The 14391-nt window shown below is 44.8% G+C and overlaps 1 protein-coding gene across 1 annotated transcript in view; it reads right to left on the bottom strand.

Annotated features, from left to right (window-relative positions):
• Positions 1-14391, bottom strand: part of PRKCB (protein kinase C beta) — a 963846-nt gene that overhangs the window by 45825 nt on the left and 903630 nt on the right. The gene's annotated exons all lie outside the window — the stretch shown is intronic.

Below are 14391 nucleotides of genomic sequence, written 5' to 3' on the forward strand. Positions count from 1 at the left end.
AGATCTGACATCATCTTTCAAAACAGGAGAGGGAGCTTTACGAATGGCTTCTAATAATTTCTTATCAGGAAGGATTCCCATCTCACTGAGCTCTTGCCCATAATAGGCCACAGAGTTCATCCCAAACTCACACCTTTTAACACCTGGAGTGCTACAGCAATTCCCACAGAGTGCTGACTTTTTTGAAATCCCATTGTTCATGACAAGGTCAGCTCGTCATAAGCACAGCGCAGGTAACACCCATGACGAGCTGACCTTGTCATGAGCATGGAAGGGGTTAAGGTCTGGTGTATGGTATTTGTCTCTAAGAGTACCCAAGGCAATTTTCAGTCTATTGTCACATTCTTCTCTATTCTTACCTATAATCAGGATATCATCCTGAATAAAAATCACCCCCTCTTGGTCTTTGAATAGATGGTACATGAGTATCTGAAATACCTCTGCAGCGGAAGCAAGCCTGAATGGCATGCAATACAATTGGAAACAGCCATAAGGCATGGTAAAAGCTGTCAAGTGTGTGCTATGAGGATGTAAGGCGATCTGGTGGTAGATTGCTGGCAAGTCCAAAGTGGTGAACCACTTTATGCTCCTGGTCTTGACCAACATTTCATAGATTTTTTGCAGTGAAAATGTATCAATTATAATGAATTTAAATCATGTAAATCCACACACAATCTAACATTACAGTTGGCTTTACATGTAACTACCAATGGAGCTAACCATTCACTTGTCTCAATCTTCTCAATTAAGCCCAAATAAATTAACTTCTCCAATTTCTATTTCACTTCATCCCTGACACTGAAAGGAATTCTCCTTACTTTATGTGAGACGGGTACACAATTGCCTCTAAGGATTATCCTATGCTGAAAACCTTGTAACATACCCACACTTCCAGCAAAGATTTCAGGAAACTCTGAGAACGTGGATTGACAGAACTCCATTACAGAATCAACTACATCTGCAAGAAAGACTTGTTCTGCATTATTAGGATTCAAAATTAAACCAATATTCCCTTGATCAACCATCTAAGTACTGAAGGATCTTTCTCTGCAACATATAATTCCCCTTCTGCTACCATTCCTTTAAATTCAAAAGTTACAGTACAATACACAATTATGGGGATTTGCTCACCAGTACAACTTACTGGATCAACATCAGATGGTAATAATTCCTTGTCCAGATAATCCTCATAATTGACTATAGTATGAAGTGAACCAGAGTCTTCCATAGTATCCAGGGAAATACGATCCAGGCACATCGAGCAGATTGGTTTTTAGGTATTACTTAATCCCAGAACATCATACTCCATAGTCAGCACACATTGCATCCTCATTTTCTTCTGGTATAATGACCTTCTCTTCCACTATAAGAGCAGCGTTGCTTTATAGCTGGGCAACGTTTGTCGTAAACCAGATGATCCTGACTACCACATCAGTAATGCGCTTTACAACTGTTCTTATCTTCTGGTTTTTGCAGTTAAGAAGTTTTAGATTTAGGAACAACCGTTCCCAGAGACACCTTTTGATTCTTAGATGAAGTGGAGAAGTGTGGCTCAATGGTTAGAGTGGCAGACCCTGATGCAGAGGTCTGGCCAGGACCAGGGTTCAATTCCCGGCGCGGCAGGGTCTTGGGCTCAATTGTCCATGGACTCGATAATTCTCACCTCGGTGCCTACTCTAATCATGGGTCCCCACTCTGCAACTCTGGGCAATAGCTTGCTTAATCTCCACAACGGCCCTAAAGCGCTGGGATGCCTGGTTTCACCTTGGGGGCGCCCAGTAGGGAGCATCTCACATGGAAAGCCAGGACGGGTTCCACAGCGGTATACAGCGCCAAGATGCCTGTCAGGTGATAGTGCGCTTTACAAGTATACATACATTTACATTTACATGAACACTTGGTGGCAGTGATCTTACGGATCATATCCTTCTCCTTCAAATTACTTAAAGCTGCTTTCGCACAACATTTCAATACTTCTGATTTTTTTGCAACCGCAATGGCATCCTTCAATGAGGTATCTCTGTTAGCCCATTATCTTTCTTGAACATTAGGGTCATTAGTGTGCATGACAATTTGGTCCTTAATAAGTTCCTCCTGTATCACTCCAAATTTGCAGGGTATAGCTATTTCCTCAAATCAACTAAAAGGCCATCCACAGATTCCTCAGTACCTTTCTGCTTTTGAAAGAAGTTGAATCTGTCTACTGATATGCAAATAGTAGGCATAAAAACATACAAATCCTCCAAGGCATGTTCAAAAACATTAGCATCATCCACAACTCTCTGTTTTTTTCTCCATTAGGTGATATAATCTTAGCCTTTCTAGCCCTAATGTGTGCAGTAACATTTTTTTTGCTTCTTTGCAAAACTTCTTCCTCCGGGTCCTACTCAATGGTTGAGATATAATTCGGAAAATAATTGAGGCCATTTCATCACAGGCTAACCAGGCATTGACAGAAATGATTGTGGAGGCAGTAAAGACAATGTTTGTGCACACATAGTGCAGATAACACGTCATGTCACTAAATTGAAATGCAGAGCTGGAAAGTCCTGGTAATTAAGCAAAGTAAGTAGCAAACACTCACTGTTAGAACTCACTGGGTGAATAACAAAGGGCAGAGAAGAACCAACTGTTAGAAATAAATACAGCTGTTCGAGAACTCTAAATGCGAGTGAGCAATAACTCAATGTTGTATATCATGCACCTGTGGCTTTGGTGAGAGTGCATCCAAGATGGCGCTTACAAAGGTTATGTCACATAATTTAATACATGGTGAGCACACAGAATTGTGGGGCGAGACTGCTAACATCGGCAACATAGCTACATCGCACTCGAAAACAGTAAGGTGCGCACGTGCTGTGCAACCATTAACAGTTATGCCAGGCTTAATCCTCCAAATGTCAATAGAAGTGACTATGTAAGCTCCCACATGCAATCACACGTAGCGAGAGCAGAAGTGGAGTCCAAAAAACATATATGCTGCCAATGAAGAGTCCGATCTCCAAAAGTCATCCACCCGCATGTGAACGGGTCTGGAGTCATATAGCTCATCACCAAGTCTGTAGTGAAGACGCTTCCACTTAGTTGTAGGTTGATCCTTTAATGAAATGAGCTCAGCAATACAAACCTGCAGCTCCATTGACACCATCCTTACCAGTCTCCTCCAACCAACCATCTATCCATCCTTTGTCATGGAACTTCATGACAACACGGCCATGCACATTCCACATTCCAATGCCACATTATTCTCATGGAAAATGTAGCTTTTCCACAGCCTTGGTGGGCTGAAAATCTGGATTTTATTAAAGACACGGAGGCTAATATTGGAATGTTGTTCAAAGTTCTTTATTCTGTGTTCTATAAAGCTTTTAACATGCTGCTGAGTGGTGGCAATAAAGGATTTATTGCATAATATTGGCCTCTGGGTCTTGACATAAAATCCTGCTTAAGGATTCATTTGCCTGGGAATTAATGCTTAAGGATTCGATCTCCAAAGCAAGCTTTGGTTAAAGTTCCACTGTACTGGCAAAGCATGCCTAATTAATTCTCTTGGGAATGTATGCTTAAGGATTTATTCTGCAAAGCAAACCATGCTAAATGATCCATTGCACTGCATTGCATGATTCATTCTCTTGCCAGGCATGCTTAAGGAATCATTCTGCTGGCAATTCGCAAAGGAAGCTCTTTCTACCTAATTCCTCTTTTGGCAGCATTCTCAGTCTGTCATCCAAGCAATACACATCTGTGAGAAACTGAGTTGTTGGTTCTGCCTATGCTTCTCTGGGGTAAGCCCATACTTCCTGGTAAAAGGGGCCTTCGTGATGGGATACCTCATCCTGTCCACTTCCCTAGGGCTAACACAGCATCCCTCCCTACACTGGGAATGTGTTTCTGGGACTGCCCCGTCCTCACTCCTTCCCTATGCATCTCTTGGGCAACCTCATAGCCCTCAAACAATTTATCTATGTCACCCCCACAACAAAGTTAGGCACTGGAAAGCTGTGAATGTGGACCGTCTTATCTACAGTGGGCACTAGGGTGTTTGCTGCTACCCCTGCTGCCGGACTTCACTTGCTTAGCTTCGATGTCCAGCTCTTGGAGACTTAGCTCATGGGCCGTTCTCCTCTCCTCCATGGCCAGCTCCTTTTCATCCAAAGCTCACATAGCCTTTCTCATCTCTGCCCCCATTGTTAGTCTGCGGTACAAAAGGGGGTGGTGATGGACGGAGCATCTGAATCAATCAAACACTCACCCCCAGTCAAAAGATCTGGGTTTAATCCATCACCGTTCTTTAGCCCACTCTGCCATCCGTCAAAATGCCAGAAACCGGTCCTCGGAAGCTTGTTTCCGGTCCAGGGAAGACATGGCTTGGCAGTTTGGGCTGGACTGTTCCCATGAGGCACAGGGTCAGACTGATTTGCATATAGCCATGTCTGAACTGGGGTGGCAGAGTGGGCTAAAGAACGGTGATGGATTAAACCCAGATCTTTTGACTGGGCGTGAGTGTTTGATTGATTCAGATGCTCCGACCATCACCACCCCCTTTTGTACCCCCATTGTTAGTCTGGTCATCTGCAGCCTGAATTCTCTCTCAGCCCTCCTTTCCACCAACTCCTCAGGGGAGAGGCCGTGAGAAGACACACTGCTCTCGGCCCCAGCAGGGAGTTCCTCTCCTGTGGCCAAGATGCCCTCCTCCTCCGAGTACTGCAGCTCAGGACTTGTCCCCGGGTCATCCCCATACTCCTCAATACCCTCTTCCTCATACTGGTCCTCTGTTGTGCCGGGCCTGACTGGCCATAGCATGCACCGGGCGTTTCCCCCGGTAGTCTGCTAGGGTGGGGACCGGTTTTGGGCCCCTGGGGGGCGTTTTTGTTACCGGGGTGGGCAATATCGGCCCCCTGTAACAAAATCGGCCGAAACCGGCCCTCGCAAATTGCTCATCTGCACTCCCCCTCACCCCAGGGGGTGCCGGCTGAGCAGTGTGCCAGGCCCGGTTTCTGTTCCTAGTCCGGGCCTGCTGTTGTGGCTTGCAACTGGGAGCCTCCTCCCAGGCCCTAGGAGCCTTCTGGAGCTCAAGCTTCCAGATGCTCCTCTTTGCTGGAAGCCCCCTCTCCTTGCAGAATCCTCTGACCTCATCTGCAGTGTAGCCTCCAACCAGCTAAGCTCAAACTCCATCCTTCCAGGTTGTGTCACAGGCACAGTCAACAACATGTATACTAAAAGCATGTGCTATGTTTTAGGTGCACATTTCTATACTTTTCTCTCTGAAACACCACACCCCGTCCAACTGTGCAGCAGCCCTTTGCACAAGAGCTACCTTCAAGATGGAAGCAAAAGTTGTTGTCCATTAAAAGAGAGCAGAGCATGTGTGACTGATGACTGTTCAAGATCCCCAGAGCAAAAATAAAAACACAGGGAGAGAACAGCCACAAAGAGGTGCGCTTCTTACAGACTTATTTTCAAACACTGAGCCCTGCACCAAAGTGAAGCAGGAGCGGAGGAAAAAAATCTAAATATTGGGTAACAATCCCTTATAATTGAGAACCTGTGTTTTTTTCTTTTTTTACAGAGTTTTATGTAGCGTGAACTGGACCCGAATCGGGTATCAGAGCGCTTTACATAGCATCAGTTGCAGTACATAAAGACACATTCATATTTGTTTTTATTGTTAGGGACGGGGGATTAAGTGATTTGCCCAGAATCACAGGATGCTCAGCGTCATTGCCGAGACTCGAACACAGGTCCCAGGTCGACCGCCCTAGCCGTTAGGCCAACTCCTCTCCCCTAGAGAAGAGGATGTGCTTAGAGTGGTGATTTCATACATTGAAGCTTCCTGAAACTCAGCCCCAGCTGAAGCAATGCCCTTAATTAATACTGTTTAATACACTTGCTCAGGCCTCTCCGGCTGAGCGTATTCCTGAAGCAGTTAAATGTCTGAGAAGATTCTAAGAGGTGTCTGAGTACAAATGAGATGAGGTGGCCTCATCCTCTCAAGTTATCTCCTGGGCTGGAAGTATAAATGTAGTGAAAATGGCCCAATCACAGAGGCTACTTTACCTGTTCCAGCTCTTGCTGACAATGATGAAGGGAAATTTGCTCAATTACAGAACATCATTTGGATCTTGTTTGGGGGAATGGCAATCCAAGGCTCTCCAAAAGACCATTGCACCAATTTAGCTAGAAAGGAGATATGGAGCTTCCAGAAGCGGGCGCACAGCTTAGTGACTTAGATCCATCTCAGAACCATATAGACCTCGCTGGCATGGGTAGAGCTGGCATGGGTAGAGCCCTGTGGGACCTGTTATGGCTCCACAAGAACCAGAGGCCCTGCACTACATACTTAATCACCCTGGTTGGTTCTAGCATGTGGGTTTGGGATGGATTTGCGGAGGAGCGCGGCCGCACATTGTTGCCCTTGCCCCACACTCCTAGTCTCTTCAATAGGGGCTCGTCCCTGGCACTGCAGGGCGGTCCTTTCCACAAATGGTGTCCAAAGGGCAGAGATCCAGACTTTGTGGTCTGCTTCAGGAGAATCCATCTCGGAACTGATGGGGCAGCAATAGGAACTGGGGACTGTTGCTAGGAAACGGTCACACAAACACAATGGGAACTATTGACCAAGGACATACGTTGCAGCTCCACATGCCTTAAAAATATTCAAGTGCCCTGTAACATCCTTTATGAGCGGTATTACGTGTCTACTCACCCACATCGCATGTAAGCAAATGTTAGCGAAAAATGTTGGCGTGAATGTGGAGAGTGGGGCGACACTTGACGTGTGTGGTGGAGTTGTCCTAATATTAAACAGGTTTGAAAAGTGCCCAGAACTATACAAACAACATTAGTATACCCTATACCACCAAATCCAATAATCACAATTATGGGTACCAGGCCTTCGGGTACAAATTTATGACTAGGAGTTGTAGACAGTGTTGCAAAGAGCTATTGCATTCAATTACAAAAAGAAAGAAGTCCCTTCAATAAACCAATGGAATCCGAGATTCAGGAACACTTGAGCAGCACTGTGGAGGGAAAACATGAGGAGTTTGAAGACAAATGGCAACTAGTATGAGACGTTTTGTTCCAAGGGGTTTCCCTTGGACCAACCAATGGTGCGCCCGGGATCTTCCCCAGGCCGCGAGGAAGGACAGCCTTAGATCTGTGGGCGAAGATTCCGCCTCTGTGAATGTTGGGTCTGTGGGTGTTGGCCTGACGGGAAGTGGCGTGGTGGGAGAAAAAACTCCAGGTCTTGTGGAGGATAAGAGATTTTTAGAAGTGTCGAGGTCCTGATAAACTGCCACGTTTTGGTGCTATTTTCTTAAATGTTCTTGGGATCATTCGGGGTGGAGGTTTGAGGAACTTGAGGGTCACTTGCGAATATATATTTGTCTTTAGTTGGATTCTTGTTCAATGAGAAACAACGCCTTTGTTTTAAGTCCTTCAAATGCTTTATAAGTTCTGCTGACGTAATAGTCAAAAGCCTAAATACAAAAGGAGTCTTTAACAAAACTACTGTGCCTGACAAACTATGATTTCTGAATTAAGGGGTGCCAAGATCAATTATTTCCTATAGTGCTGCTCCGCAGTAGAATACTGCCTCGTAAAACTGTCCAGTGAATCTACTTCTCAGAAACTTGGTGAAAGACCAAGCATGCAAAATATTATGATGGGGGGCCGAGCCAACCAATCAGAGCTTTCTCGACCTTGCATCCCATCTCTCTAACTAGCAATTCTGGATTAACACAGCCACCATTTTGTCTTTTTTTTTGTTTCACATATCAGTGTCGTCGTCTCAAAGAACGAAAGCCTTCGACTAAAAACATGTTGTCTTCCTGATGTGGAGAGATCTGGCAACCCTACAACTAACCCTGAAAAATGTGCTCAACACAGGCATGGGGTGGACGCCTCAGAGTTTAAGGCCCCTCCTGGGCAGCACTTTCGCCTAAAGGCGTCCACTGCCCTCAAACCAGTGTTGGTACCAGCAAATATTAAGGTAACTCAATGACAGTGGTCCAAAGATGACGGAAAGCCAGCCCGCCATTTAGTGCCCGCTTCGGAGCAGTGCACCTGGATACCTCTGCAAGGTGTGCTGTGCGGGGGGCGTTATATTTTGAAATATCTTATGGTGTTAAAAGCATCTGCTGCATAGTTTCTTATGTGCCCAGCAATTTTCATGCAATAATAAAATGGTCAAACTAACTCTAGCGATTAATGTAGTTGCTGGAGAGATGGGGTTCTGTTAGTTCAGTTTTTACTCACTATAAAGTATTGCAGAGGGTCAATGTACCCGCTGCAAGGCACGTGCAGCATGCAGATCACAGAATGATATTTATGTAGGTAGCTCAGTGGGTTACTGCTTTTGTCATAGAGATCCTTTTGTTATGTGTAGTTTAGAAGTTACAATCTTTGTAATATAGCTCAGTGAGCTATGAACTGGTATCAAAGACCTTACGTTTTTCCCCCCAGTCTTTCATTATCCTAAGCTTGCTAAAAAGGGTTCATTTGGGAAGAAATACATTCTTATTAGTAAAGCCAACCCCAACCACTGTTATGTTTTAAACCCTAAGTTTGTGCTTCTCCAGACCAAACCCTCTTAAAATATACTGCCTACTGGCAGAATGACGTGTGACTCCTACAACTTGTAATACCCAGTTTTTTATTTAACATTTCCTATACATTGATTTACACATGGATGACTCTGTGTCTCTGTATAATGTCTGTGTGATGTAAAGTGCTATGACACTCTACCTTGGTATGAGTAGCACAAAAAAATATAAACAAGTGAGGGGTGAGAGGGGCTATGGAGAGATGAGCGGCAAAGCTAGAAGGTGGTAGTGAGGGGACAGTGGAAAAGCAGATCAGGGGGGTGGCGCTATCAAAAATTGTCTCACCAGGCGCCACCGATGCTAAAGATGGCACTACTGCTATTTACAAACCAGTTTCTAAGTTGCTGAATACCTGTATTAACTGATTACCCTATGGTACGGTAGCCCATTGGGCTCAAAGGGCTTCAGCTCCCCCCCCCCGTCGTGTGTGTCAGCCCGGTCTGGCTACCGGCTTATTGCAGCCGCACCCGAGTACTTCACAGGTCTTTAAAAGCCCATTTACTTGTTAACGAGGCTATATTTGTGTTTTCATGCCTTCTTAGAGCCCCTGCATCTCCACTTTGCCTATTGCTGTAAGAAGTAAGCCTCCCCCATGACATTTTTTAAACCCCGCCCCCCCCCCACCGAAATTTGGCTCTAGTTGCAACTCTGGTCACGTGATATCTAGATATGTTGCATTTTTGTTCTGAGTCACATTCCATGTTCACTTGGGTGTTTATGACTGCGTCTCAGTTGTTTGCGCTATTTCCAGATCCTTGTTAGTCAATCACTAACCGAGGCCCTGAATGGTCAGCCAACTGGTTTACCTGGTGATGTCATAAACTATTCCCCTGTCAGAAGACCAATCATATGCGTGGACTCTGGACCACAAACGGATACACAAACATTCTACCCCTTGCTGAGGGCAGGGCTAAAATATGCCACTCTCCATCTGAATCCATCTCTTTTTGCTACTCAGCACATAAAGTACCCGCCTTCTCTGTCAAATGAAGCCGGCGTATGCGTCTTTTGTAAAGAGCTCTGTTGTCCAGTTGGGTCCAGTACACAATATATTACATCTCAAACAAATACATACATGCTAGCTATACCTGGTACGTATGTGATATGTCCTGTAACATATTATTCTGGGTGTTGGGGTACCCTATATGCTGCTCGGCTCCTCTGGTAATCAGTAAATTACAATGACTTTCTGTAAATAGTAGGGTGAAAGATCAATGGATCAGATTTGTAGAGCGCTACATGTCTCCCGTGAGAGGATCCAGGCGCTGGGATGGTAGTGTCACCTGGACCTCCCTACTACAGCTCCTGTAGGTTCGTCCATCCCAGCTCAGGGCCTTGTAGCTGTAGCTCCAGAGAATTGATTCAATGTCTAGGGGGGAGGGGTGACAGTCATGGATCATACAGGTGCAGCCTGTGGGGTGGTATGAACCTTTCTAAAACAGCTACAGGCACTGGAGGCACAGTAGGAGGGGGTTGGCGCATGTTGGGCAATATGTACACACCACACAAGATTTCTAAAATATGCTATACTTGTGGTGATTTGTGTACGTTAAACATGTCACAATTCGCCCACTACAGTGTGTTTTGAGAGCACGAAGAATAGAGCCACGTGAATTGGGTGGGTGGGAGTGGACACGAGGGGCGAGCAAGAGCTATAGATTTACTGGTCTTCCATACAATACATTCTATATGATGGGTTGATCTATTCTGATATAAAAGTCCCCACGTTTTTGGAATGTAGTTTTCTGGTTTCACCCGCAGTATAACATCTATGAAACCCGCCTCGAACCCTCTCTCCTGGGCTACTGATTGACACATATTGTTTGCAGCCTTCAGTGTTAGTTAGGTGAGCACAAATCCATCTGTGTCCATAAATGGCACATTCCGTTTTACAGATTCATGATGGGTACATTTTATGACTGAAATCAGATTTACAATGGCAGGGGATCTGCTTTTATGGGGGACTTCATGACATTGTAAGTTAAAAATTAAGAGAGGTAAGATGGGCAGAAACAGAGTGAGGAGGGGATTCCTATGTATGTTGTATTTACCATAACGGTAGAACTTTGTAGGGTTTTTAAAACCTTTGCCTACGTTTTAGCACTATGCACTCAATCGTGCTTTGAAATCAGCAAAATACAGGTGCAAGTGATTTTAAGGGGAGGGCACGGTTCACCACCAAATTCTGCTCTAGTGTCATTGACACTTTCGTCCCGCCCACAACATCGGGGACACAGGATCAGCTCCCTCCTGCTTTTGGTTTACCTGATTATGAGTGAGAGCATGCTGCTCATATACAATACATATCCACCCAACAGGGAACCCTTGTCAATGCCACAGACTACTGTGTGTACTTTTACATTTAAAAGATATTTTGGCTTTCAGACAATGTTTGTTTTACTTAAGTGAGAGACCGGCAGCTGCCCTAAAATCCTCCCCACGCCTCCAACACTGCAATTGGTCCGCTTGACACACATGTCTTCATATAAAAAAACTGTTATGTGTAAAATAAGCATTTGCAAAGCCAAAAGGTCAGTATCCAATGCCAGACCTATTGACTTTGTCAATGCTTGTTTAAGTTTGACTTTAAGAATTCCAGCGGAGGTGTTCCTAGAATAAAGCCTTTTCCAGACATAATAAGAATCTGGGATCCAGGTGCGGTAGGTGGAAATGTTGGCTTTCGGATGAGTTGAGTGGGAAAGGTAGACACGCGTAATGCCTTAAGGATGACGTTTCTTCGACGCACTCTTCAGAAAGCCTCACCTGTGTTCATTGGCCAGGTGTTCTGAGCAGGCATGGTCTGTCATGGTGTGTCTGAACACTTGGCTGTCTGTGGTAACTTGTAATGCCTTTCAAAACTCCTTTCCACCACATCACCAAAGTGTATTTCATGTCATTTCTTCTCTGTCAGTACAAGCATCCCACAGCCTAATGACACCATTTGATCACCGAGAACACTTGGTTACCCAACGAGAAACAGGAGTGGTCTATTATAAGCAGCAAAGGATGCCCTATTAACTGAAAAGTGCTCCAGTAAACACTTATGTATGTTTAAAGTAGAAAATACAACTTTGCACAGTTAATGCTTGCAAACTGCAGCGTTCAGCTGAGCTCTGCAACGCCTCCTTGGCTGGCCTTTAATAACACATCTTGAGAAGCCATGCTCTGCTCTAGGAAAAGGCTTGGAGCTACTGTCACCAAGTACAACAGCAAAGTCAAAAGAGACCAAGAAAATCAAAATCAAAATGAATGTTTGCTCGATAAACAAGAGGAAAGAAAAACATCCCATAACAATTCTGTAGAAAGTGATCAACACACAATCAGCGGCTAGACAGGTATTCAACTTAAAAAACTGTTCCAATAAAAACAAGCACTGGCAAAGCCAATCTGTCGGGCTTTAATGTGCTAAGACATGAGGTGTTAACACATTACAGCGAGACACATAAAGGGGGGAAACGCAAAGGAACAGAGATGGCTGTAGCTGTAAAGTAGTCCATCATGCAGTTCATTGCAAGCATTTAAGTGGAGGCGGAAGGATAAACTAAATAAAGCCAATAACATTAGTTGAGGCTAAGCCATGATGTGTTTAAAAAAGTCTTAAGCCAATGGCAAAAAGAGAATGGTTGAAGTAAGCCAATAGTTGAAAGGGGCGGAGCCAAAGCCCACTCTAAGTATGCTGTTAGCAATCGGTCTGTTAGACCTAAACATGGCAAAGATGGTTAAGACTTCATTAAACCGAAGAAAGAGCAACTGGATATTAATGGCAAACAAATCACATCAAATCATTGCAGATCTCACATTCGAATCCATATTTATACACAGCGAACTGTGTTTGAGTGACGCAATGAAGTATCGCAACGCCGGTAACGGAGAATGCAAGAAGCTGATTTGTGGCATCAGTTCTAACCAGTCTCAGAAGCTGTCAAACTGGATGGACTGGGTTTGAAGTGGTAAAAGTTCCCAGGCAGTTAAATTGGAGCTGATTAATAAAACCTGTGAATACCCACTGAGCTGCATCGAAGGTGAGCACAGATAAGCCGGATCCCATTCAGATCCTCCGGGCAGTGAACAGGGTTTGAGATTCACCGTTCAAGCTAGAGGGCAGAATGTTGAGTGCTTGGAGCTGCGTTGAGCAGGGCACTCGTAGTTGAGTTTGCATTTTGAATTCAACACTTGCAGTTATTGAGCTGCAACAATGTGGGTTTTAAAAGTCCGAAGCAGTGAATAGATCCTGTTGTGGATTTCGATACAGCGGTGGTAATTAAATTAATTTTATATTACAGAGTTTTATATAGAGCGAACTTGACCCGAATTGGGTATCAGAGCGCTTTACATAGCACAAGTTGCATTTTATGAGGACACATTCATTATTTTTTTATTATTTGTTAGGCACGGGGAGATTACGTGATTTGCCCAGAATCACAGGATGTTCCACGTCATTGCCGATTCTCGAACCCAGTTCCCCAGATTCGAGGTCAACCGCCCTAGCCATTAGGCCAGCTCTTGTACAGTTGATTGACTCAAAGAAAGAGTTTGCAAGAGATATGAAGATTATTGCTGGTTTTGATATCAGTCTTTAAAGAGCACACTTTGAAGGCAGTTGTGGGGGTCTGCCTGCAACTGCAGACCCCACAACTCAGACTCCTAGAGTTTCTCTAACATTCAGAGGTCAGTAGGAAAGAAGCACCACAGGGCATGGAGGTCCTTGTTTGCACTGGGTCTATTCCATCCAAATGCCCCTTTCCCTCTTGCATGAAGCGGGGAGGTTTAACGGGTCGCGACAATCCCAGCCGGCCGTAGACTCTTGTGTCTCTGGTAGCGACAGTCAGAAGACTGCACATCCTCAGAGACAGTTTTTTGGTCAAAGATATGTCCTTCTGCTTCTCAGTTCCAAAGTAGTTCTAAGGAACAGGGGTCCTGGCATAGGTTTGAAGGACACACATCCATACCATAGGGTAGAAACTTCTATCTTTTTTACCCTGCAACAACTTCTTGATCCCAATCCGTTGGACTGACAGATTACGAATCCTAGTGGGACTTCCTAAGCGAGTCAAATGGTCTCGCTGAAGCATTTGCGTTGTTGAGTTAGGTTTCCTCTCCTACGCGGAAATGTCAATTCACATATCCATCCTGAGCAGGAAAATAATGTACATTGATTTTCTCTCAAATGTCTTAGTTGGATGAATATATCAAACATATGTTCCAAGTCTAGGTTCTCAGTGCATAAACAGACATTAAGCTTGGACGGAGTTCGGGGAGTTCTGCTATGCAGAACTCCGTAAAATGCAAAAAGAGATCTGCAGAGCTCCGCAAGAGGGGAAGTGAGTTAGAAAAAATGCAGTTCTCTGTAATTTTCAGTGCCAGGTGTTTGTCCGCGCTGTGAAATTATTGTGAACTGCACCATTCACAGCACAAGCGGGCGCTGCTTTCTTTCTGCCACTCGAGTAGATTTTCAATTAGAGCGGCAGATTTCTCAAAGCGAACAGATGGTTTATTAATGCGAGAGGTCGTGAGCATAAGCGCCACTCACATTGAGAAATCTGACCGTCCACGTTGGGAAATCTCGCCAGGAGGTTGATTTCCCTCGCTTGTGCTTGCCAACATGACGTTGACGTGAGTGAATGAGGAAAAGTCTCGCCGGGAGGTGGATTTTCCCCGCTTGATCTTGCCAACTCAATGTTGAAAAGCGCAAGCGAGGAAAAGAACTCAGCTGAGCTCCGTGGAGCAGAGTTTTTCCGAACTCTTTAAGCTCCACGGAACGCGGAGTGTAGAAAACTCTGCAAAC

Source organism: Lissotriton vulgaris, chromosome 10 (genome assembly GCF_964263255.1).
Source record: "Lissotriton vulgaris chromosome 10, aLisVul1.2, whole genome shotgun sequence".
Taxonomy (NCBI): Eukaryota; Metazoa; Chordata; class Amphibia; order Caudata; family Salamandridae; genus Lissotriton; species Lissotriton vulgaris.